Source organism: Oryzias latipes, chromosome 16, assembly GCF_002234675.1.
Source record: "Oryzias latipes chromosome 16, ASM223467v1".
Lineage (NCBI taxonomy): Eukaryota > Metazoa > Chordata > Actinopteri > Beloniformes > Adrianichthyidae > Oryzias > Oryzias latipes.
Window position 1 is genome coordinate 21,190,715 of NC_019874.2, and position 25,120 is coordinate 21,215,834.

Sequence of the window (25,120 nt, forward strand, 5' to 3'; positions counted from 1 at the left end):
TTCTTTCTCCTCCCTGGCACAACCAGCTCATATTCTGTTTAAGAGCGTTTCATCATACCTGCTGCCTGACGCTGAAGTGGAAAAAATACGCAAACACGCATGTGTAATGAAATTGTTTGGTCTGGCGGTGAAATCGTGGGAATTTCATGCTCTGGTGGAGCAGTCTCCCTGCAGCATTAATGTCTTTTTGATGCACAGAAGACAGAATGTTGCATGTGTTCAAGCTGTAGCTCACATTTTAAAAGCTCAGGGTTTCTGACAATTAACAAACTATAAAAAAGTTTAAAGGGTTTTTTAGAAACAAGCCCACAGAGGATCAATAAGAGAACAATAAACAGTTGTGGTTTTAGAATTTGTCGAAATCAGTTAATCTTGATGCTAAATTATAAGGATTTATTTTTGATTGACTAGTATGGCAGTTCTCATTAAAAAGACTGAACTGCAAGAATAGTAAAATTATAGTTTATATATTTATCTGAGTTGAGCACCTATTTACTCATAAGTGTCCCTTCCACACACAAACATACACACACAAAACCCTAATCCTCTATTGATAGACCTACTCTTTATAACCAAATTGGAATTTTCCAAGGTTCTATTAGTTTAAGACCATTCTGTGCTGCTCTTAAACTGTTCTCCCTCTGTCTTTCATTCGACCCAAAAAAGAAACAAATATTAAACTAAACAAAATATATAAGTATTAAAATTTAAAAAATGAATATAGCTGTTACAAAAGGACTTTATACAAATATACCCCTCTTGTGTTCAAAGCTACATAGCCCCCTATTGTAACAGTAAAGAGTCCCTCAGCTCAGTTGCTGACAGGACAAGTTAAAAAACAAACAAAAAAAAACTGTTGTATATATTGTTAGTTATGGTCAGTACTTCCTGCACTCTCATATACATATAAACATCTGCTGGGACATTCCACCAGTTACCAAAAATACATATTTTTTTTTTCTTAAAGAATTATTGTGTTTTAGTTGTACATACTGGTTTTCTCTCCTGTTGAGCTCTGCTCCAAGCTGTAAACACTTTTTTTTTTTACCAGTTGACAGAGTGGCCAAAATCTTAATCTTAAGGTCATGTGTGCACAATATGCAAATTTTTAGATCCAAACAAAAAATAGTTCAAATATAATTTGTGCATCTTAAGTAAAGTTTTTTCTTCTCTATTTTTGGTTAAAATTGGTGAAATAAAAACCACATTCAGGCTGTAACTTGGTAAACGACTTTGCAAATGTAAGTTTTAATGAACTGCTATAGCTGAATAGGTTTCACATCTTGGACCTGATTCTACAGTAAATTGCTTACACTGATGCATGTACGTAGGGAAAAGTTAAACACACTTGGGCCTATCCCTTTGCAGGAGGATTTTGCAATTAAGTCTTTACATTATTTATTGCATGTATGGGCTGTTAAAGCAAGCAGAGATAAGACGGCTTTATCCTTTAATGAAGAAAAATGAATTGGACAATTATGCAGCTACATGGACCCGAAAATTACCATCAGATTTATACCTTTTTGGGTCTAAAAAGTGTGAAATAAGCACATGCAGTAAATGGCTCCCATCACTTTGAGAGCATGCTTTAATTTCCTCTTTTTTTTTTTCTTTAACCCATGAAACAATAAAAATTTCCAAGTGACCCTCTCAGGAGGATGTGCATATTCAGCTCCCACAGCAGTAAACCTCAAACTCGCTGACTTCACACAGTCCCGAGCAGGTGGAGGACACCAGGAGCTCTGCGTTGGCTTCATCGCCAGGTAAGGTCGAGCAGATGCAGAGTGTGTTTGTCAAGGTGCTAATTGTGGCTTTAAAAATCCAATGAGTGGTATGTGGAACACCCTTAAATGCCCCCCATGTGAAGATTTTCGGTCAAATACAAACTAATGATGCCTCTCCACCAAATAGAGGTCATCTTTTTGACAGCTGTTGTAATAATATACGACGTAGCTATTTTTAGTAGTTTAAAACCTCATTTTGCTGTGACATCAGCTTTTCAACTAATTACTTTCCCCATCCCGTTCATTTATTGCTGTTTCAGCTAATCTTTCACACAAAGAGTTCACGATTTGTAGACATACAGTTACAAGAAAAAGTATGTGAATCCCATAGTCCATGAATTGATGTTTATCTAAGTCACAAAATGGTTAGTTTAATAATAATAATAATAATAATACATTTTATTTAAAAGGCGCCTTTCTGGGCACTCAAGGTTGCTGCACAGCATGTATACAGTATAAAAATACAATAAACAGTTAAAACAACAACAACAATTTAAATACATACACAATTAAATAAAATGTATATAAAAACATGAAAAGGTCACTGTTAAAGTGAATAGGCCATTTGGAAAAGACGAGTTTTTAGCCTTGATTTGAAATGTGGGAGTGTAGTTTAAACTAATACTGTGCCACACAAACGGCTCCCAGTGCAGGATGGAAAAGGAAGTGCGAATTACCTGGATCAGGTGGCTTTTACCAATGAGAAGCTACAAAGGGATGGGGTTTTTTATTTTCTTTAGTCTAAATTTATTTTGATTATTTATAAAGCATAATGAACAAAAAAAAAAGAAAAATTAAAACTGCGTGTGATACATAAACGTACACACATGTCAATAGATATATCCATACATTTCTACAAACATCTGCTGTCTTCCACCGTCTGTTATTCAATAAAAACATAAAACGTCATTTCATTTTAGTAATCCATGTCCAAAACTATATAATATCTCAAATTTGATGTCACTAGTCTTTATACTTAGATGAAAATGTCTTTCTTGTGCAGTATCTCTAGAAGACCATTTATTTATATTTGGGTTTACAGCATTACATGTCAGAGCATTATTTCAACTGAGTCCCAAGTCCATTCCAGAGTTTAACCCCACACACTGATATGAACAGCTTTTTTTTCTTTGTTTTCAGGACTTTGCTGTTAAAAGTTACTATATACCTTCAGAACATAACGCCCCTCTCTTTCTGAAAAGAGTTTTTGGATATTGCACCATGGCAATTTTACTGGCTGCCCTGTGTAGAAATCCACTATATCAAAAAGCGAATACTTTAGATTGACAAAATAATGGATTAGTGTGTTTACAAAAACCTACTTTGTGTAGGTTTGTAGTTGGAAAAATGGTAGGACACTGGCCCTCGATGCCTTGTGTTGTGGTAGCACATCTGAGCCTAATGATTAGTCCAGGTGAGCCAGGTGAAAGCCAACCTGGAATTCAATCAGTGTGATGAGATGAGATGTGTTAGCTTTAGCCGCCTCCCCCTATAATAAATACCACAGCAGTTTTTGATGTGTCTAAAAATTGTTTAATGTAAACCATGACTCACTCAAAAGAGCATTCAGTTTCAGATAAAACTTGTAAACTTCCATGAAGCTGGAAAAGGTTTAGTGTGAGCTGTTTTGAGGCACAAGGTCTCTTTATAATTGATAAACTGTAACCTTCTATCCATCTCCTGAACTTGTTTCGTCCCTTTGGGGGTCACTGGGTTACTGGAGCTTCTCACAGCACTGTCGGTGGAAGGCGGGGTACACCCTGGAGAGGTCACCAGTCCTTCGTAGGGCCAACTACAAGCCATGTCTCTTTTAAAGACTTGCTGTCCAGACGTAAGATCAACTAACTTTCAACAATTCTTTTCCTTTCATATTGTTCTTATGACTCTTTCTTTATGCCTGGGGCCTGTTTCACAAAGGAGGTTAAGTGTAAACTCTGAGTTCATAAACCCGGAAATCAGGGAAACCCTGGGTTTTCCGTTTCAGAATCGGAGGTTTGTCAAACCAGAGAAAGCAGAGTAAGTCAAACCCGTTTCTGAAAGAGAGTTAACTTTTACTCGGAGTCAGTATCCATGGTTACTTATGCTGTGAACCTAACCTGGTCGGGAGCAGGGGCCTGTTTCACAAAGGAGGTTCAACCAACTCTGAGGTCAAACCTGAACTCTGAGTTGGTCAATCGAGAGATTGACAACTCTGAGTTTTCAGTTTCAGAGCAGCTGATCCGCGTTAGATCAATCAACTCTGAGTGGACTGATTCGGAGGTGAGCGTGCGCACCGCGTCTATAAGAAGCCATTATCAATGGAGCGCAGATATCACGAGTCACCATGGCAACCGTGAAAACAAAGAGGTCTGCGTATTTTTCGCCAGCTGAACTTGACGTGCTGCTGCAGAGTTACAGTGAATATGAGAACATATTCCAGAAGAAAAGCAACACCGCTGCATCTGCAAAACAGAGACAGTTAGCGTGGAAAACATAGCTGCTCAAGTTAATGCCTAAGTTTGCATTTAAATCATTGTTATAAATATTGACTGTAATAACTTTTTAAATAGCGTAAGGTGTGAAATAAAAAATGGTGATATTTAGGTGTACTTTTGAAGTGTTATTCCTGGTGTAATTGCATGAAATGCTGCATAGTGTACAGAACCAATCTGGGGGAAAATGCATTTAACGTCGGTAATGTTTAGAGGACTTTTTTGTTAACCTTCCCCTCTAGCAAACGTTGGTCAATTTAATATTAATACATGCAATTGTGTTTTTCAAAGTGAACTTTTGTCTACTGTTGAACCTTTCGCTGCGCAAAGACTTCCTTCTTTTCTCTCGTCTTTCCGACCGTGCGTGGTCAAAAGCGCAGGGGAGATTTCCTTCAGGGCTGAAGGGAATTCTCCTTCGGGGTTCACTTCCCGTTGGAAACCCTCAACCTCCAGAGCGGAATAAGAATGACTCCAAAACAGTTATTCTGGGAATGACACCTTCTCCGTCCTCCTCATCCGTGCTCACCCCCCCCCCCCCCCATCTGCACCTGCAATCGCCCCTCCCCTTGTCTCTCGTGGATTGCACCCCGCTCAGCACACACACGCTGCAACACTACCCCTGTATTGATCAAGTGGTATAGGTTTATATGGGATTAAGAAAGTAAGCAGTGCTAGAAAATTGTGTTTCCAAAAAGTAATTGTTACATAAATCTAATTCAATGTCCCTGATTTCATTTTCGTGTAGATGCAATCCTGCAGGAATTAAAAGAAACATGGCAGCAGCTAAAAATGAAGTATAAAAACATAATTCAATCAGGTCAAATGTGAGCATGTCATGGATGTAGGCTTTGTTGACAATATTTGACATATGAAACATCTACATAGCAAGACCTAATGTTGTTTTCATTTTGTATATGTAATTGACTGCAACGAAAAACGGTAACGCTCAAACAAAAACGTATGGGGAAATGACAAAACATCGAGTCGAGGTCTCAAAATCCTCGTACGACGTAAATGTAATTCTCTACGAATTAATGCAGCCTCCTCATCTATTGGGTCCTCCAAAAAAGGTCAAGCCATTCTTGTCACTTAGATCGCGTGACGGAAATGTGGGCAATTAAGGTTGAAGCCAAATATAGTGCTTCGTCTTTAAAAAGGGGAGGGGACCGGCAAAAACTTCGAGTTTGGAGAATAAAACCTGCTCCCGACCAGGTTAGGTTCACAGCATAAGTAACCATGGATACTGACTCCGAGTAAAAGTTAACTCTCTTTCAGAAACGGGTTTGACTTACTCTGCTTTCTCTGGTTTGACAAACCTCCGATTCTGAAACGGAAAACCCAGGGTTTCCCTGATTTCCGGGTTTATGAACTCAGAGTTTACACTTAACCTCCTTTGTGAAACAGGCCCCAGGTTTTATTCTCCAAACTCGAAGTTTTTGCCGGTCCCCTCCCCTTTTTAAAGACGAAGCACTATATTTGGCTTCAACCTTAATTGCCCACATTTCCGTCACGCGATCTAAGTGACAAGAATGGCTTGTCCTTTTTTGGAGGACCCAATAGATGAGGAGGCTGCATTAATTCGTAGAGAATTACATTTACGTCGTACGAGGATTTTGAGACCTCGACTCGATGTTTTGTCATTTCCCCATACGTTTTTGTTTGAGCGTTACCGTTTTTCGTTGCAGTCAATTACATATACAAAATGAAAACAACATTAGGTCTTGCTATGTAGATGTTTCATATGTCAAATATTGTCAACAAAGCCTACATCCATGACATGCTCACATTTGACCTGATTGAATTATGTTTTTATACTTCATTTTTAGCTGCTGCCATGTTTCTTTTAATTCCTGCAGGATTGCATCTACATGAAAATGAAATCAGGGACATTGAATTAGATTAATGTAACAATTACTTTTTGGAAACACAATTTTCTAGCACTGCTTACTTTCTTAATCCCATATAAACCTATACCACTTGATCAATACAGGGGTAGTGTTGCAGCGTGTGTGTGCTGAGCGGGGTGCAATCCACGAGAGACAAGGGGAGGGGCGATTGCAGGTGCAGATGGGGGGGGGGGGGGGTGAGCACGGATGAGGAGGACGGAGAAGGTGTCATTCCCAGAATAACTGTTTTGGAGTCATTCTTATTCCGCTCTGGAGGTTGAGGGTTTCCAACGGGAAGTGAACCCCGAAGGAGAATTCCCTTCAGCCCTGAAGGAAATCTCCCCTGCGCTTTTGACCACGCACGGTCGGAAAGACGAGAGAAAAGAAGGAAGTCTTTGCGCAGCGAAAGGTTCAACAGTAGACAAAAGTTCACTTTTAAAAACACAATTGCATGTATTAATATTAAAATGACCAACGTTTGCTAGAGGGGAAGGTTAACAAAAAAGTCCTCTAAACATTACCGACGTTAAATGCATTTTCCCCCAGATTGGTTCTGTACACTATGCAGCATTTCATGCATTTACACCAGGAATAACACTTCAAAAGTACACCTAAATATCACCATTTTTTATTTCACACCTTACGCTATTTAAAAAGTTATTACAGTCAATATTTATAACAATGATTTAAATGCAAACTTAGGCATTAACTTGAGCAGCTATGTTTTCCACGCTAACTGTCTCTGTTTTGCAGATGCAGCGGTGTTGCTTTTCTTCTGGAATATGTTCTCATATTCACTGCAACTCTGCAGCAGCACGTCAAGTTCAGCTGGCGAAAAATACGCAGACCTCTTTGTTTTCACGGTTGCCATGGTGACTCGTGATATCTGCGCTCCATTGATAATGGCTTCTTATAGACGCGGTGCGCAGGCTTACCTCCGAATCAGTCCACTCAGAGTTGATTGATCTAACGCGGATCAGCTGCTCTGAAACTGAAAACTCAGAGTTGTCAATCTCTCGATTGACCAACTCAGAGTTCAGGTTTGACCTCAGAGTTGGTTGAACCTCCTTTGTGAAACAGGCCCCTGGTGTAGGACAGGAAGTAAACTTCAAAATATCTATATTTTTACCAAATACTATGACCTGAATGGTGAAAGCATCTCAGCGTTTACTATCCCTGTTGTAGTATTTTTCTTTCTTTACATGAAAGAAATGAGTCAAAAATTGTGTGTATCCATGAATAGTGAAAAGCTTTGTTTCTGTGTGAACATGGGTCGCAGAAATAAAAGTAGCAGTGACGTGCGGTGAGGTTAATGGCTGGTGAGGCACTGACGTCATCAGTCAGATTTACAAACATATGAACCATGAGTATAAATAACTGAGTAGCTTATTCACCATTTGATTGACAACAGTTAACGTTTTGTTTAAAATATAATTTCAACATGTTTTTTTTCATATACAAACTGCAGCATAGAAAAAAGCACAAACGTTATTATCGTCTTACCTTTAGTTGTAAATAAAGTCCATACGCCGCTCCTTCTGAAGAAAATGAGTTGCCGCTTCCTATCACTTCTTCTAGTATTTTTTAGCGTCATAATCTCAGGGCTCACCGGCGCCCCCTAACATGAGGCACGAGAACTGCAACATGAGGCACGAGAACTGCTGGCCTCACCCAGCGGCTTTTTCGCCGTCGTTTAGCGCTCAGCACAAGAAACACGTCCCTCACATACAGTTATTTATAAAAACAAGCACTGTGCATCATATACATCTGCTAAATTATTTAAACTCAGCTCATATAGTACAAGTGATTGAACCGACATACAGAGAGACAGCAGTACCGTCTGACTGCATAGGTATTGCGCAATCCAAGGTGAGGCTCAGCGGGCTGGTGCCTCATCGCACGTCACTTAGTATCTGAACGGCAAATGCGGAAATTCAGCGATTTTGAAAAGAAAAAACACCCAAAAATGGTACATTTAAATGGAAAATGACCGCAAAGCACAACTTACTGATTAAATATAATAATTGAATTTATTTGTTCTCTTTTCTTCCCATAATGACAGGTGAGGCTGTGCCTCACCTGCCTCTCCTGACTGCACGTCACTGAAAAGTAGGTAAACGAATGAACCAAACCAAAACTGAACTCCGACTCAATCGTGTCAAAGAATTAGAGAACAGGTGGGGACAAGCAGGAATCGGCGCATTGAGAGGACATACCTGGCAAGGCAAGTTTGTTTGTATAGCACAATTCGTACACAAAGTAATTCAAGGTGCTTCACAAAACAGAAAAATGCATTAAAATCACAATACATCATAGAAATAATCAACGTAACATTTACTTTAAAAGAGAAGAAAAAAAAAATTTGAAAATTGATTTAAAAATAAAGGAAGGAAATGAAAGAAAAGTGCAGATAGGACCTTTCAGTCATAAACACGGCTAAACAGAAATGTTTTAAGTCTAGATTTGAACATGAACACAGAAGAGGCCTGTCTTACGACTTCAGGGAGGCTGTTCCAGATTTTAGCTGCAGAATATTGAAACGCTGATTCCCCTGCTAAGTACTCTTGCAGTCCACTTCCTGTGGATCTCCCTGGAATTCTCATGAGGGCTTCATTTTAAAACTGTTGGGTTTGCGTTTACCTTTGCCACATGTTTTTCTCTTTTGTGAAGCTATCATACAGCACTCTGTGAACTACCAGCTTCCACAGCAGCCATCTTTGTTGTTTTTCCCTCTTCATTCAGAGTCACAGATCATAGTGTGTGAAAACCCGAATCGTTAATGCTAATATTTCAGAATTCCAAAAATTAATGATATCTAATGTTAAAATGTTAGTATCCATAAACTCTAATAATCAAAATTCAAAAAAGAAAAGAAATCTGTGTAAAAAAAAAAAAGATATATTTCTGATGGTTGTGTAATATATTGACATGTAAGAGCATTTTTTTCTAACGATTTTTAATGAATACGCTCATGAAGTTTTTCTGCAAATTCTATCAAGATGTCACCGACTGACCTCATCCATCTATTGAGCAACAACAGAAGACACTAAAACACAATATATCCTGCATGGTTGAAATATAACTCGATGAAGCTGGTGAGTGACCAAAGGTCAAACAATTTACCAGTGAATATCACATGTACCAGTAATTCTACAGAGAAGGGAAAAACACTATAAATCATTTTAAGGTCAAAACACCACATCTGCAGTTCTTCACTGCATCTCCATGCAAGATACATACATCATTATGTCCTTATTTTATGAATTAAAAAAAACAAAGATCTCTGTTTCATAAAATTTTGCTAAAGAAAGTACCTCATTCCTTTTTTTTTTACGTGGTTTGGGTTAAAAAGAGTTTTTAAAACTAAAGCATGAGTTGGGAGGTGGGTTCAAATTAGACAAAAAGATGCATTTGTTTATGATTAAATGACCACGGTAATGCAAACATGCCACAGCTGACTTCCCAGATTTATTATCACAGGGTAGGCCATAATGCATAATTTTCTTGAGGTATTAATTGCACACATTCATCATATTTTGTTCCTTGTGTTCATGGATTTACCAGCTTAAACGTGATTGCTCCCCACCTTTCTGTCTCTTTTTTGGTATGTTTTTTATTTATTTTTTAATCATTGCTCCCGGTTCTGCCTTTTCCTCTTTCCCCTGTGACACAGCCTCTGTTTGTCTTTGCTGAGGTAGCTATACCTTCTGTGACTTTGACAAAGTAGGCTCCATGTGTGTAGTTTTGTGTTAATGTGTGGATGGGGGCGGTGCATGCACAAGTTTGTCCGCCGTATGCAGCTATTCCCCAGTTTTTTAAACAGTTTTTCTCTTACATTCTGCAGAAGTTGCATCTTCTTATGATTTCGTGCAATAAGCTTCATGTATTATCCATCAGGGCTTTCTTCTGTGCTCTGATGGTGGACTGTTTTGGGGCTGTGCGACGCCCACCCGCTTCCTTGTCCCTCCCCCTTTTGCCGCTGCACCTCCCGGTGTGTGTCCCCTCCCTCTCTGTCTGCTCCCTCACGGTTTCTCCTTCCTCCCCATTGATAGTGAAGTCTATGTGACCAGAATACAGACTAGCTAATCATTATTCCACAAGCAGAGTGCAGTGCTTGGGCAGAATGTCAATTCTCTCCCCCTTCCTTCTATCTCAGCCCCCCCCCACACACACACTTCAACCTACCAGTTTTTGCACGCTTACCAAGCAATAGTTGACACAATTGTGCTTTACAATGAGGAATATACGCATACACCAATAACGGACATGAGATTTTACCACTGGCCTCTATGTGTACGTTTGATGGCTGATTAAGTTTCCTATTTGTGTGGCTGATGGTGTTTCAAGTGTGTATGATGCAGTTATGTAAAAGTGCTCCACATCAAATTGTTAGGAGCAAAGTGGTGTGGGATGGAGATGAGAGAGACAGCTGTTGAATGCATATTTAGAGAGCGCAGACCGACACAAAGTGACAGCAAACCGTCAGTGAATGCAGAGAGGCCTAAATTATGAGCATCGGCGGACTTGATGCCATTATTATATTTGCTTTTTTAATACCAAGTACAAAACATATGGATAATTCCTGTTTATGTGCTTGCTTTTATTGGCTAGGGGTTGTGTAAAAGTGAGAGGAGGATAAATTAGCAGCAAGCAAACGCACACACTTGCACTGCAGGGCGTGTGTCAGTGTGTATGATGGAAAGGGAGAGACAGCACACCGAGACTCCTCCTGACTTCTTGAAAACTGCAGCTGTGGGTCACAGCTAGGGGTAACGCTGTGTACCAAGCACTCCAAGCCTTTCCACAAACACACACACACACACACACACTCCTCATGCACAGACTAAAAAAGAATTTTAAATTTTCAGGTTTGGCAGATGCACAGCATATCAACACACACACAGACAGACACACACATACACTTGGAGGGGGGGACGGACGTCTTGGCCTCGGGGAACTTCTGTGACATGGTTGCTGTCTAATTGGGTCAAGCACGAGTGAGTAATAGGTGTTCGAGCATTGTCCGCCTACTGGACAAAGACATCTTGAGATGCACATTATTTTATGACGTGGAAAGCGGATAGGTGAAAACATGATGATGATGATGATGATGATGATGAATTGTGCGGGAGTGGGGGCGGAGGTTGTTTTAAAGCAAAGCAGGGGAGACAGCTCAGCAATGTCACGTTCTATATTTGTTTCCTGGCTTGATTAAGGGACAGCTGAGCGGACAAACCGTAAAGAGTTGATCCACACGAGAGACAAAAAAATGATGTTACATCACTGCTCACTTGGTATAAGCAGTTTTTGGCTGTTATGGAAACAATTAAGGGCTGATTTATATGCGATATTTACTTTTTTATATTTAAAAAAAAACGAGCATCTTCTATGTGATCTTTCAAAACATGGTTGCATTACTCCTGTGGTTCAACGTGCTATGATGCTGTGATGAAACAAGCTGTTAAAGAGCCACCTTATGCACAGAGTGGCAAAATCAATGATTCAACACACTGGCGAGTTTAACAGCTTTAGAGGACAAGGGATGCTTAGAGAGCTCCTGGGGCCCTAAGGTTAAAGGGAAGATCTATACTGAAACGACTACTTAGACTGAGCAGAGTAAGAGAAGCATCGCAGTCCTGCATAACAGTCTTGTTAGGAACAACGGGATTTTTGGGAAAGAAGAGGAGCGGTGGAGACGGGTAGTAACATGGTTTTGTGAGCTGTTCTTCTGGAGGCTGCTGTTTGCTTACAGACGACTCATACTCGTGGATCTGTGCCTTATATTTCTGAACATTACAAATAGTGTGAAGAGTGTCCGCTCTGCTCAAGGGTGCACTGCATGAAATGTCAAGATGCTCTGGTTAAAGGTGGAATTATTTTCAGTGATTCATGGCTAGAACATGTGTGCACATCTGCAATATGTGCAAAGGTTGAAGTGTTGGCCATTAGAGATGATAACATGTGAGCTTTACCCCACATGTGCCAAATAATCACTTGACTTGTTGTAGGAACATCTTAAAATGGCTACACATGGCAGCACATTCACAGTTGGTGTGACTTTGGCTTTTGCCATGTTCTGCTTTTGGATTGTTACCACTTATTCCATCTTTGCCTTTCAGCTGCTCCCTTTAGGGGTCACTACAGCGAATCATCCGCCTCCATCTCAACCTATCCTCTGCCTCCTCCTCACTCACACCAACAACCCTCATGTCCTTCTTCACTTCATCCATTTACCTCCCCTTTGGTCTTCCTCTAAGCCTCTTTCCAGGTAGCTCCAGCCTCAACATGCTTTGGCGATGTAAGCACTGCCTCTCTGACCGCTTCCCTGCATCTCAAAAACACATCTAACATGAACTATTCCTCTGATGAATTTGTTCTTGATTCACCATAAAAGTATTAGTTGATACCTTAAACTGCATTGCCTATTCAAAAATTTTTTACGTCCAGCTAGCAGATGCTCTTCAGCTGTTCCGGGCTCCAGAAACCACACTGGTTTATTTTCCAAATTGCACCTTTTTTTCCAACTATTTTATTTCTCTCTCCTTTTTTTAAAGCATTTTCCTTCTATTGACTCTCCACCATTCAAGCACAGCTACATGTCAATTTTACTTTAATTGGGGTTATAATTTTTCTTTAACATTTCTAATAGCTGTATAGATTTATCATTCTGTTTTTCTTTCTTTTTGTGTTTTTTTTACACACATTTAATTTGCTTATTTTTACACACTTTTTCTTTACAAATCTGTAGTAGCTTCTACTTTTTCATGCAATTGTTGTATACTGTGTGGCCTAGGAGACTCATCTGACAATATACTTCCAGAGACTGCTAATAGAAAGGGAAAGCACATTTTCTTGTTCCAGCCTTAGATTAGAAGTTAGACCCAAAAGCTGTCAAGTTTTGTAACATGCTGCTCTTAAGGTGTTATGACATCTGTGCTCGAAGCAGATGAAACTGTTTCTGAGGGAGCTTTCACACTGGGATAGTCCTGTAGCGTCAGATTAAATGAGCTAATGTTGGGAAGGATGTAATATAGATGTTCAATTTTGCTTTGGTTTAAATGCTCACATGAACAATATTTAAAATAAAACAAGTATAACTTGGAGATAACTGTATTTATTTATCAGCATGTCGAGTGTTCTGACTGCTAATAGTATAACACAGCGATTTCCAACCAGTGGGATGTGTGCCCCTTGAATACAAAGAGGTTTACTTGTGTACTTGGATATATTGTACGAAGTATGTGAAAAACTGTCTATATAAGAATAAATGACAGATATAACTTTTTGCTGTATATTTCTTGCTAAACACAAATTCCGACAATGGACAAATGACCTAAACATCCAATTCCTGCTATTCTGGACTCAGTTCAAGCTTTAGCAGAGGGAAGAAGCATAAAGGGAGAGATCAAAATAAAAAAAACTGAACATCCAGTGAAACTACATCTATACTGGGTTATAGTATGTGCAAGTCAGCAGCCCCTCTTTGGCCTCAGCAATTCCTGTCAGATAAGTTTTCAAAGTCATTGGATTTGCAAAAAGCCCCAGAATACAGAAAAAGATGGGAACAACTGGTGAAGTGGAGATCACTAGTTTTCTCCAGGGGTTGCCTTTTTGGACAGCTGCCAAATTCTAGAGTAGAAGCAACAGTCTCATCTCAGGGGTTGACATAGCCCAGAAATTTGCACTGGCCCACAGGGCCAGTAGTTTTTGAAACTTACTGGCCCTGCCTAAAAAGTTACTGGCCCGACACCGCGCATAGCGGGACCCGCCGCTCCGCAGGTGCTTGCAACTTTAGGGGGGTCTGTGGGCATGCCCCCCCGGAAACTTTTAATATGGTACAATTTGGTGCATTCTGGTGACATCACTTATTTCTACACTTTTCAATGACTGAAAATAGACCATATCAAACTTAAATCTGCTCTAGTCTGTTTCAGATGTTTTGAAGTGTAGTAGGTAACACTAGTTCAGAAGTTTTCATGGTGCTTCTAACGGCAAATATCGCAATAAATCATAAACCTTAAATGTGTTAAAACAATCTAATGGCAGCTTGAACCATTTAACGAATCAAATAAATCCCTTAATGCATTTGACCAATCGGATGGACGCCTTCACATTGTTGACCAATCAGATGGAGCCCTGTTATGTTAGATGTTTGTAACCTATGTCAACATGGGTCATTTGGAGTATAATTTTTAAACTGGGAATGGTTATTTGGTTATTTTGCTGTTTGTTTATATACCGCAAATTATATCGTTATCGCAATTTTAATCTCTGATATCGCGAGTTTTCCTCATATTGTGCAGGTCTAACTGAGATCATTCAGCTAACTAGAAATACTTACTGCTTACAGTGTTGTAAAGAAAAACAAAATTAAGTAGTTTAACATTCTACTGCATTTGAGTCTTAGATTCAGGTATTTGGAGTTGCCTTTGATTCTTTGACATTCAGCTTAAAGCTTAGTGGATACAGTTTCATCTTCAATGCATTCATTAAATATCTTGCTGTCCATACTACTAATTATACCCACTACTCCATCCAACATATTCCTATCTATTCCTGCCATGTCTTCCACATCTCTGACATGCTTCAGTCTCTCTTCAGTGACGGTGTCGGATTTATAATCAAATGTAATAATAACCCACTGGCTTGTGCCTTCGTTGTTGCTGTTTAACATTGTTTTGTATTGAATTGTTACATTCAATAAAGTTTGAAAAAAAAAAGTAGTGAGCGCGTGCCGCGTGGTGCTCGGCAGTGAAAGCCGCGCGCGCGCAGGCGGGAGAGAAGGAGAAGTGATCAAAGGTTTCCCATAGAAACCCTTGAAGTCTGAACACAGGACTAGCAGAAAAACTACATTATGAAGACGAGGTAAATCTACACGTTTTCGCAAAATTTACTTTATTGAAAAAGGTGAAGAATATATAAACCGTTAAATATTTTAGTGGCCCAAGCGGACAAGTGAAAAGTAAAGTCTTGTGGTCCGCACTGCTCGAAAAACAGGACCGGGCCAGCGGACAAATGGCTATGTCGAGCCCTGCATCTACGTTCACATCTACGTCGCAAAGGCGACGTAAACAGTCATTTATACGGGCGTTTCAGGCTTCCGTGTTCAAAACTCTCACGCTTACTCCTCACTACTGACAGAAGTGCCAACCGTCGGAAAATGAATGATGAAGGAAAACTTAAAATTTCCAGTTTGTGGGTGGAAGCAATCATAGGACATCAAGTCTAAAAAAAAATCGGAGCAGAGCTGTGAAAGAAAGTCTGGAGCAAGATTCACGATATTTGTACTATTTCAACGTTTCCCACCAAGCCTCTTCCAACTGTAGGTGGCAGAAATGTGCTTTTAAACAGTTGAAAAAGAAGACGAAGCCCCTCCCTGCTTGTCCAGTGTGAACACTATAGGCTAAATGTGCGTCACATGCTCGGTCACAGTTCCAAGAACTGCTCACTTGAGGACAGAGTTACAGAAACACTTCCCAAAATGAAAATAAAACACACAAAGATCAAAAATGAATATTTCAAATTTTCTCTGATTATCATGCAGTGATTACTTTTTTTACCTGCTCACAACAATGTCAGATTTACCAACCAATTTTACCCATTTTGCAATACATTTTTTAGATTCACATTATTATCTCAAACTAGAAATGTATGGCTTTTATGTAAAAATCTCTCTTTGAAACTGCTCTTTTACCAAATAGTAGAGTACTTTTAGAAAACACATTATGAAAAAAATTGATTGTGTTTATTAATCCCCCAAGGCAATGAACTTTTTTGATTGATTTTGTCTTGGTCGTGTAGTTGAAGGGTGCTAAAATGCCCCAGGATTCACTTGGCTGTTCCTCAAATCGCTTGTTTTCAGGTAGACCAGAGTCCGTTTGTTTGGTCCTGACCCAAGTTCATGGGAATTTTCACATCTAAACCAAATCCGAAGTGGATGTGGACCAAACTACCCAGTGTGAAAGTACCATGACAGAATGAATGCAGTCATAGAATAAAGAAGCTTGTTGTTTTCAAACTCTGCATCAGTCACTCTTTCCTTTTTTGCGGTTTCCAGCACCTGGTGTCACACTGAGAATCTGGTAATCAACCAACAAGTGAGAAGCTGTTCCTGCGACATACTTTCTCCACAGCTTGAGGTGCAACACGCCAGTCTCGTTAAATGATGGTTTTTTTCACTCAATGTAAGAGTTTTTCTCCGTATGTATTTTCAGAACAGCGTCATTGTATGTGTGGAGAGGTGTGCACAATAAAGCTGCTCTTGAGGCTCAAACATCTGCAAGCTGCAGTCAGTCTGCTCCAATCACTGGCTGAACAGAGGCAGCACTCGTATGTAAAACCGCAGCATGCCTAATGACCTTCACATAACGATGCAAGGCCACTAACGCTAACGTTTCTGCTTCACACTCTTTGCTGCAAATTTTGTTCAGCATAAAATTGGAAAAATCTAATAAATTTTACACTTAACAGCAGCAGCTCACTTGAATAGGTTTACACATTTTAGACATAAATGCCAGGATTCTTGCTTGACTGTGTGCGTTTATGATGTTACCTCAGTATTCGCTGGTTGTGTTTAAGGGCATTCTGCTTTTTCTGTGTTTGTTGTGCGTCAGTGCTTGATGTGGATCACAGGATATGAGAGGAGTGTGATCGTGTCTGTCACCTTTGTAACCACTTCAAGCTGTTTCAGGTTAGTTGGAATGTAACAAATAGGGGTGTAATGATTAATTAACTTAATCGATGAATCAATTTATATTGTTATGATCCAACCAGATCGATCTGTCTGAGGTAAGTTAATAATCAAATGTACCTATACCCTTTATAAAATCATTTCAAAATGAAATAAACTGATTTTAAATTTTAAATACCATTTGGATTGAGGCATGGTAGTTTTTTTTTAGTTTAACGTAAAAACGACCAAGTGCATCACAGTGGACAACACGCAAGTGATGACAGTAAAACATCATTAATCCATCATTTCAGTCCAATGTGTGGAAACACTTTGAATTTAGCAAAGAAATGCGACCACAGAGTGTGCTAGAATGTTCTAATAATTGTATTATTTTGATGTGGAAAAACAACATTGGGCTTATCTTTATGAAACTAAAATGTAAATGGACTTGCCATTAATTCTTGTTTTTTTTTTGTTTGTTTGTACACACATTTAATTTACACTTGATTATCTTACAAGAAAAACAAGGAATCTGGAAAACTGCACCTGCCCTGCTCAGTGTGCAGGTATTTATTTATCTTTGAGTCACACTGGCTGAATTTCTGGCTAAAGATGTCCTGGATCGTGTTAAGGTCAGTGAATCAGATCGTTCAAAATGAACCAATATTGACTAAGAATCAAATCGTTGTTAAAAGGAATCGTTACACCCCTAGTAAAAAAAAAAAAAAACTGGTTTTAAATGTGTTTTCTTGATGGGCAGCATTTTGCTTACTTCAGTTGCTTGAAGAGAGGATTTGGGGAGGGGGGCAGATTTTCATCTTTGAGAAAAATACCTTCAAGGGAAAGAGAGGGAGCAAGTGTAAAGGAGTGGGTGTTTGGCAGGAGGAGGGATGGAGGGAGAGAGTGGGAGGGTGGAGGGAAAGGGAGTGAGTGAGGGAGAGCTGATTAGATTGGAGAGAGCCAAGGAGGTACGGCTATACTATTGAGCATGGGGAGAGGCAGCAGGGAGGGTGACTAAGTGAATGCAGTTTGCCGTTGAATCACGGCTGAATTCACAGACGAGACCAGAGACTGGAGCTAAATCAACACATGGAAACAGAGAAACTGGATGTACACTGGATGTATGGGGAGAAGGAGGGACGGAGGAAGAGTCTGCCCTGATGTGCTTTTATCTCTGCATCAGATACAACTGTGTGAAATCCACAGGGCGACAAGGGAAAATAGCAGACAAGTCATTTTGGAGCTGTGAGCCGCATCAGAGTCAACCGTGGGACTGGCTGGGATTTGGACTATGAGCGCAGTAGGTATTTGTGTAGGCATCTTTAAATGAATGTGTCTACCACACACACACACACACACACACACACACACACACACACACACACACACAAGTCACATCTCGAGAAGGAAAATAAGAGTGCAAGAGTGGAAAGCAAATGCAATTGTTTTGCAGTGATTGCTTTGGTGTGAAATGTCACAGATTTCTTTTTTTTTTTTTTTTTTGGTTGGGATTTGAACAACTACCCCAGACTTGACTTGGTGTTGGTGCCATCTTTTCCTCAGTGCCGGTGTGAGTCAGTGTGTGTAAGCTGATAATAGCATCTCCATTGGTATTCAGCGGAGGGAGCTCCAGGATCTCGCTGCGCCTTTCCTCAGAATGGGATCACAGAGCAGGGATTGTGCTTGTCTGAGGAAAGCTCGCTGAAATGGGTGAGTGTCCATTTCACTTTTCCTCCCTCTTTTCCTCCTGTTGGGCTTCTTTCACATTCCATTTGGCTGCGTCCTGCGTTTGCCCAGCTGACTTCTTCCGCCGGCTTAAGTTATGTTCAGAGCGTTCTCACCTCCGATGGGCTCGGGTCTTCTCCTGGCGTCTCACCTCACCCACCCCCACCTGTTTCCCTCCATTCCGTCCTCTTTTCATCCCCTCATCCGTGGAGTCTTGATCAAAATGTCCAATTTCAGCCCAGCTGGAAGGTTCTGAACCAGAATTGAACGGTTCAGTACATGTTGATGTTTGCCCAACCCCCCCCGCTCACAGTCCTTGTTTGCCTTGTCTCCTGTTCAGATGCCCCCCCCCCACGCCTCTCCTTTCACCCGGTGTCTTCATCCTCCCTTCTACACCTTGTTTGAGTTCAGACAAACCAAAGATATTGAGTCTTCATCTCTTTTGTATCTCTATATCCTCTCTGTCATCGTTTGGACATGTGCACATCAGGGACACACTGAGGGGGCCAGAGGATCTCTGTCCCCCATCACTTTTTAAAACCAAGTTTTTTTATTTTTTATTTAAAAAGTGTTTAAATGCTTCATAGATGGTAGACGTCATAAAGAACTGGTGAACACACACTGTGTTCTCATTTTAAACCAGTTTTTATTTAAAAAAATAGACAAAATATGTATTTGCACACTTTTACATATTTTTAGTCTCATGATATTAAAAAGGCCTGATTTACATTAAGGCTCATTCTAAAGGGTTGGAGCAAAGTCCAAACTATCCACTGGGTCATTAATTGCAGCTCATAAACCCAATGTGCTTTAAAATTCCCTTTTTATGTGACTTCATTTTGCTCCTGGAAAAAGAAAAGACTAATAGAAGCCTTTTGTTAATGCCAACAAGATTACTTGATAAGTAATCCATCAGTCTGAGCTGTTTAAAAAAATAAAAGAAGACATTGCCCGTCCAACAGGTGCAAACTGTTGCATGGTTACAGAGGCTAGAAAAGCTGTGGGATAAGAATTAACACCGTTCTGCTATTTTTAAATCACGCTAATCTTTTTTTTTTTTTTACAAAAGTGAAGATTGAATTAAGAAACAGAGAGGGTGAGGAAATTACACAGCATGAGGGAAAAAAATTAAGTTTGTTGAAACCAAGACTGACACAAGCTTGGCAAACTGTCAGCTGTAAGTGCATCTGTCCATCTGTAACATATAAACTGGTTGCAAAAATATCTGTTTTGTGTTTTTGAAGGCAATAGATTTGTGTTTCAGCATGCCTTTTACAATTTACAAGTAAAATAACAATTTAGACGAGTATCAAACAGTGAGAACATTTTGACTCTTCAGCTTGAAAGTCTAAAATTGTTTTCCTTAACACTAAAATATTATAATTCACGTCCTTGATCACAGTTCTAAAAGGTTATCTTCCTGTATTTGCATAAAATATCAAAAGAAAAGGTTTGTTGGTTGGAATTTAAACCACAGAGGCCTAAAAACATTTATTTCTGTCCTTTAAAGACCCACTCTGCAGAAAATTACATTTTTCTGATGAAGTATATATATATGAAAATAAGCAAGAAATAACATTTTCGACTATTACTTCATTGAAATGATTGTGAATCAAAATCAGATTAAAAAATGCCAATTTAAAAAGATTGTAGCAGTGATGTAGAAGCTTTTGGCAGGCCACAAGCTCCCTGCTCCACTCCATTGTGATGCATTCACTTGTAGACGACTAGATCAATGCACGTCTTCGTTTATCCTCGTCCGAGCTGGAATCTGGCTCAAAACTGTATGGTAAAACTGTATTTTTGTTGCACCGTTAATGTTGGGTTAGAGCTGTGAAGAGCTGTAAGCCAAAGGGTAACATGTGTAAACAAGAGGGGTGGTGGGAAGGGGGGGTGGGCTTTCTCCACACCAATGTCCCCGCCCACAAATCAGAGGCACAGTCCACAACACAGGTTTTTTTTATTTTTTATTTTGGTTAAAAATGGCATAATCATATTAAAAGACCACTTGAAACACTTTGACAATAGATCAAAAGATAGATTAATAGAAATTTAACTTTACTTTTACTTCAATTTGTTTATTATCTGGGTTTTCCTGTCCTTCTAATAACTGAAATGTTATTTGTCTTCCATTTCTTCCTTTAATAACCTCTATATTGGCTCTGTCTCATGTCTTTGCCCACAAATGACTCCATCTGTAGTGTTAATTACATAAAGCTTCTATTTACTGTTGGATTGTTTGGTGTCATTATTATACATTTATCAGAAAACTGGAACAAAAATGGTGTCAAGCTTTGCTGATGCTCAGACATGTGTTTTGTACAACACAAATATTGATATTGATTTTTCATCTGCGGTCAAAGAGAAATTTGAAATTGAAATTAAATGTTGCAGCTGGAGTCCAGAGCAGTGTTTACACGGGCTCTGCCATAAGCCCGGGCTGCTGAGAACCGCCTGATGGGTCTTGTGCGGCGTGATGGACAGCTAAGTTGGATTTAAAGAAAATGCAAGGGAAAGTGATTGAATGAAAGCCGCAGAGGAGCGAATGCTAAATTGCTTATGGGCCGTAGAAAAGAAATGTCATGGGGAGAGTATCTGATGATGAGCTTGTTAGAGGAGTGAAGGGATCAAATCTTGGAGTGAGGGGAATAGATCAGGGGGGCAAACATGCGCTAAAGTCTGCAACCGAGTGAAAAGGAAAGGGGATGGACAGCAGGACAACGGGCAGGACGGCGTGTTCGGGGAGGAGAAGGACATACGCGATTAGGCTGAGTGACACAAATGTCAGCAGGCTGACATTTCATGCACTCTCCTCTTGTGGACTTTACCTCTCGTCTTCCTCTTCTAGGTCTGAAACCTTGCAGAGATGGACACCAAACAGGCTGCACGGGAGCACACCAATCAGCAGCTAGCTTTCCCCACCTGTCTGCCTCTGCCGTCTCCTCCCACAATCATTCCAGTGAGGGCTGAGCCTCCAGAGCTGAGGCAGGGCTAGCCAGGAGCCGCCTGCAGGAGCTCAGACACATTCCCGTTTGTAGTGGACCTAATACAAGCCTGTATGTTAAGCATACAATTAAGCTCACTAGAATGTGTCAGAACTGAAATATCCTGCAGTGATGCTTGAGCAATTGTACACAGGGACTCGTATGGATTTGTCAACCGGAAATCCTTCTAAGATTACAAGACTTTGGTTTCACACCTCAGAGCGGGGTCATTTTTTTTCCCAGATAACTTTGTGGGCAAAAGCGAGTAATTGAAAATCCACCCTCGGGAGCCTGTCTTATAAAATTCTTGGTGGGGGAGAATGGATTTTTCTCTTTTTTCTTCTTTAAAGGAACAATTTCAAAATGCCCCGTTTATCCAGAATTTCCTTCTCTTTCCTTTTCATTAAGTCTTTCTCTCATTGTAGGGGAAATGTATTGTGAAGCAGCACAATTTCTCTTTATCCCCTCTCAGTGAAAGAAAAAGAAGAGGGACAGGGAGTCCAGCATTGATAACAAGCAGGGAGAAAAAAATAGGTCACAAAGCACATTATCGAGAAGAAAAAGAAGCACTGAAGCTCAAAAAACTTTAAAGTACCTTGATATGTCCTATTGTAGACCAGAGTCTCTTCGTATTTTGTCAGTGTTGTCTGAGCAGGGGCAGGGTTCAGGATTCCACCTGGAGGGGGGACTTAAGCAGTAAGTGATGGTCATGTCCTCTCTGCACCTGCCTGCTTTGCATTTCAGTTCTTGAGAAGCAGACGATCTGAAGCATGGCCCGGTAGACAGACGGCTGCACCGAATGACAGACAAGCTCTCAGGCTGAAAGTCAGACAGAAAAGACGAGCAGACAGCCAGGCAGTCAGCCAGCGCTACTGCTGCAGAACTTGTGAGGTTTATTGTCATTCTGCACAGTGTGAGGAAAGGCAAAAGAAGAAGAGGTGGAAAGAAGAGACAGAAGGAGAGTGGCTGTGTCTGTTTCTTCTGGTGACTCGCTTCATCTGCATCCACAGCGGCTGGTTACCTAAAAAAACAAGCGAGCAGGGAGAGGGTTTTTACTAGAAACCAGAGGATTTACAGGTTGGAGAGAAACAGAGGGGGAGAGCAGGTGTCGGAAATCCTCCCCTTCATCTGCTTGTCATTTACTCCTTTATGCTCTCTCGTCGTGTGGCACAGTGATTGATTTTCTGCGGCTGGCGCCCCTTTTCCTGTAGGCTCTCTGCAGTCCCAGACAAAACAATAGACAAGGAAAATAGAGGAAAGAAGGGCAAAGGTGGAGCCCCTGACTGCTTTAAAAAAAAGTTTTTTACTGTCTTCATTTTCCTGATTGTCAAGATGGCCACTTGATGTTTTTTCTTGAAGTTAAGAAGAACCTAATCTGCTTGAACTGACTTCATCGTCCACCACTGGCCAACACGGATTAATTGTTTTCCCTCTACAATTCAGTTACTGGATTCCTTCTCTGTGTACATTTTTGCCCCAAAAGAACAAGAGTGTAAATTTTTCTGACCCTCCCTCTCACCCCGACAACCTCCTCCGCCTTTTGAAGAGGTGCTAGAACTTGTGGTCTCAGATCTCGGTACCTGTGTTGCTTCACGGCCACAGCCACAGCATGGCCCATCCCTTCTGATACCGTCTGAATCATTCTGTAAGTACGCCTCCCCGTGTGCCTTCACATGTGCGCCGCATGTCATTAGCATGTATTAAGCTCACAGAGACACAGAAGTGGTCTGTCTTCCTGCAGTGTTGGTTTTATGGCTCTTTCATAGCGGATTTGCTATCCTGTGCTTCCTCTGCTTTAGGCAACGTGTGTGTGTGAGTGTCTGTGTTTGTGTGTCTGCCAAAGCAAGAGATTTTGATCTTAGAGCCAGGCTTAAAACAGCATCAGAGTGTCAGAATGAGGCAAACGAAGAGTGTGTGTTTGTTTCCTAATCTCCATATTGGTCCTGGGGTTAATTTAAACTAATTAATAGTGAGCATTTCTTCCTTCTCTGTGCATTTTTTGTCTCTGTGTCTGTACTTGTTTTCATTAAGGCCAGTTGGAACAGAGATGAGTTTTCAAACTGAGAGGGGTGTTTTTGCTTCTGAGAATGACCCTGATTCCCTCACTGGGTCTCTGTTGCCTTCATTTCTCATCTAATGCCCTAAGCATGACTCTAACTGCATATCATGTTGGCCCTCTTTTATCCCCAAATGAGCTACTTGAATGAAACTCCTTTACAATGTCCTGCATATTGCAAGGCCCATCTATCTCCATGGACATATCCACATCTTTATACACTTCCAGTGTAACCAGGCATGCATCAGGAGACTCTCAATCAAGATTGAACCTTCAAACAGACCAATGAACTGTGAATAACGCCATTACCCAAACTCCCGGCTCAGAGCGTTTTAGACGGAAAGATTTGAAGGATAGAAAAAGAAAAAAGAGTGAGGAAGCATGGAAAAACATTTGAAAATAAAAGAGGAGCTGACGGAGAAAGCAACAGAGAGGAGGACACAGAAAAGGGGGGAGCAGCGTAAGAAACAGCGAGGAGAATAGGGGAGCTTGGGTTTAGAGGGGCCACAAAGCAGGAAAAGACCTCTGCTCCACAGGAGCACTGTGATGGGCTTAGCAAGGCCTCGCTTTGTTCACACTGTTGGTCAGCTCCTCAGAATAAAGATTACTAAATAATGCGATTACTGTGGCTGCACGCCGATAACACGCCACTGCCGATCCCCTTTGTCACTGTCAAAAAGGCCCAGAGAGGAGAGGAGAAGTGGCTCGTGATGATGGCATCGAAGAGAGGACAGTGTTGACCACATTACACTGTCTCGGGGGCCTGACTTTCACAATATGGCTTCGATGTCGCCCTCTGAGGATAAGCGGAAACGGTTAGTGTGACTGCACATAAATACATAGAAAGGAAGGTTTTCTGTCCTCAAATAAATGGGAGGTGTCTGTATGTTTACCACTACAACATGAATTCTGTTTTATCTTATCTTCTGTTTTATGTTGCACTGTCAGATTCTAAAAGTGACTAAAAGCTGGCAAACGAGAGGATGCAGCAGTATTTTACCAGCACGCGTGAACATAAAGCACTCCTCTCATGGTGAGACATCTGGCTGTTATAATGATGCTTTAGGTTGCATCCTCTGGCTGGACTGTTGGCTTTATGCTTCTCGGCGTGACAGCTCTGACACACATTCTCGCCGCGCTGACCTTGCCACTTAAAGTGAAGTAAAAGCCGAATCCTCATGCTGTGTTTCACGTCGATACAGGTTCTCGCAGTGCTTGATAAATTGTCCCCCCCCACTCGCGTGAGAAGCAAAAACAAGCAGGGAGCAGCGGAGGTAAAGTACATCTGTCTGAAACCTGTGGATCTTGGATTAGTGACTGAATATGAGGGTTCAGCTGGTTCCCTACGCCCAGCCACACCTCATGGAACCCCCTCCCCATAGGAATTAAACCTCTCTCCTCCCAGCAGAAAAAACGGAGCCTGCAGAGCTGAAGATTAGTGCAGAGTAGCAAGCTTAAGACATATTCAGCGAGGGACAGTGTATCATATGACTGATAAAGACAAACTTGAACTGATGGATAAAGCAAAACCAATGAGTGATG

General features: G+C 40.7%; 1 protein-coding gene across 8 annotated transcripts in view; it reads left to right on the forward strand.

Annotated features, from left to right (window-relative positions):
- The first annotated feature begins 17,717 nt into the window (after positions 1–17,717).
- Positions 17,718–25,120, forward strand: part of grik5 (glutamate ionotropic receptor kainate type subunit 5) — a 105,321-nt gene continuing 97,918 nt past the window's right edge. For 3 of the 8 annotated variants that reach the window (XM_020710267.2, XM_020710268.2, XM_020710270.2), the window contains exons 1-3: positions 17,719–18,113; positions 18,377–18,523; positions 21,387–23,167. The gene's annotated coding sequence lies outside the window, so the exon portion shown is untranslated. Of the gene's footprint in view, positions 18,114–18,376; positions 18,524–21,386; positions 23,168–25,120 lie in introns of all 8 variants that reach the window. The other 5 variants (XM_020710262.2, XM_004078222.4, XM_020710269.2 and 2 more) reach the window with 4 other exon arrangements.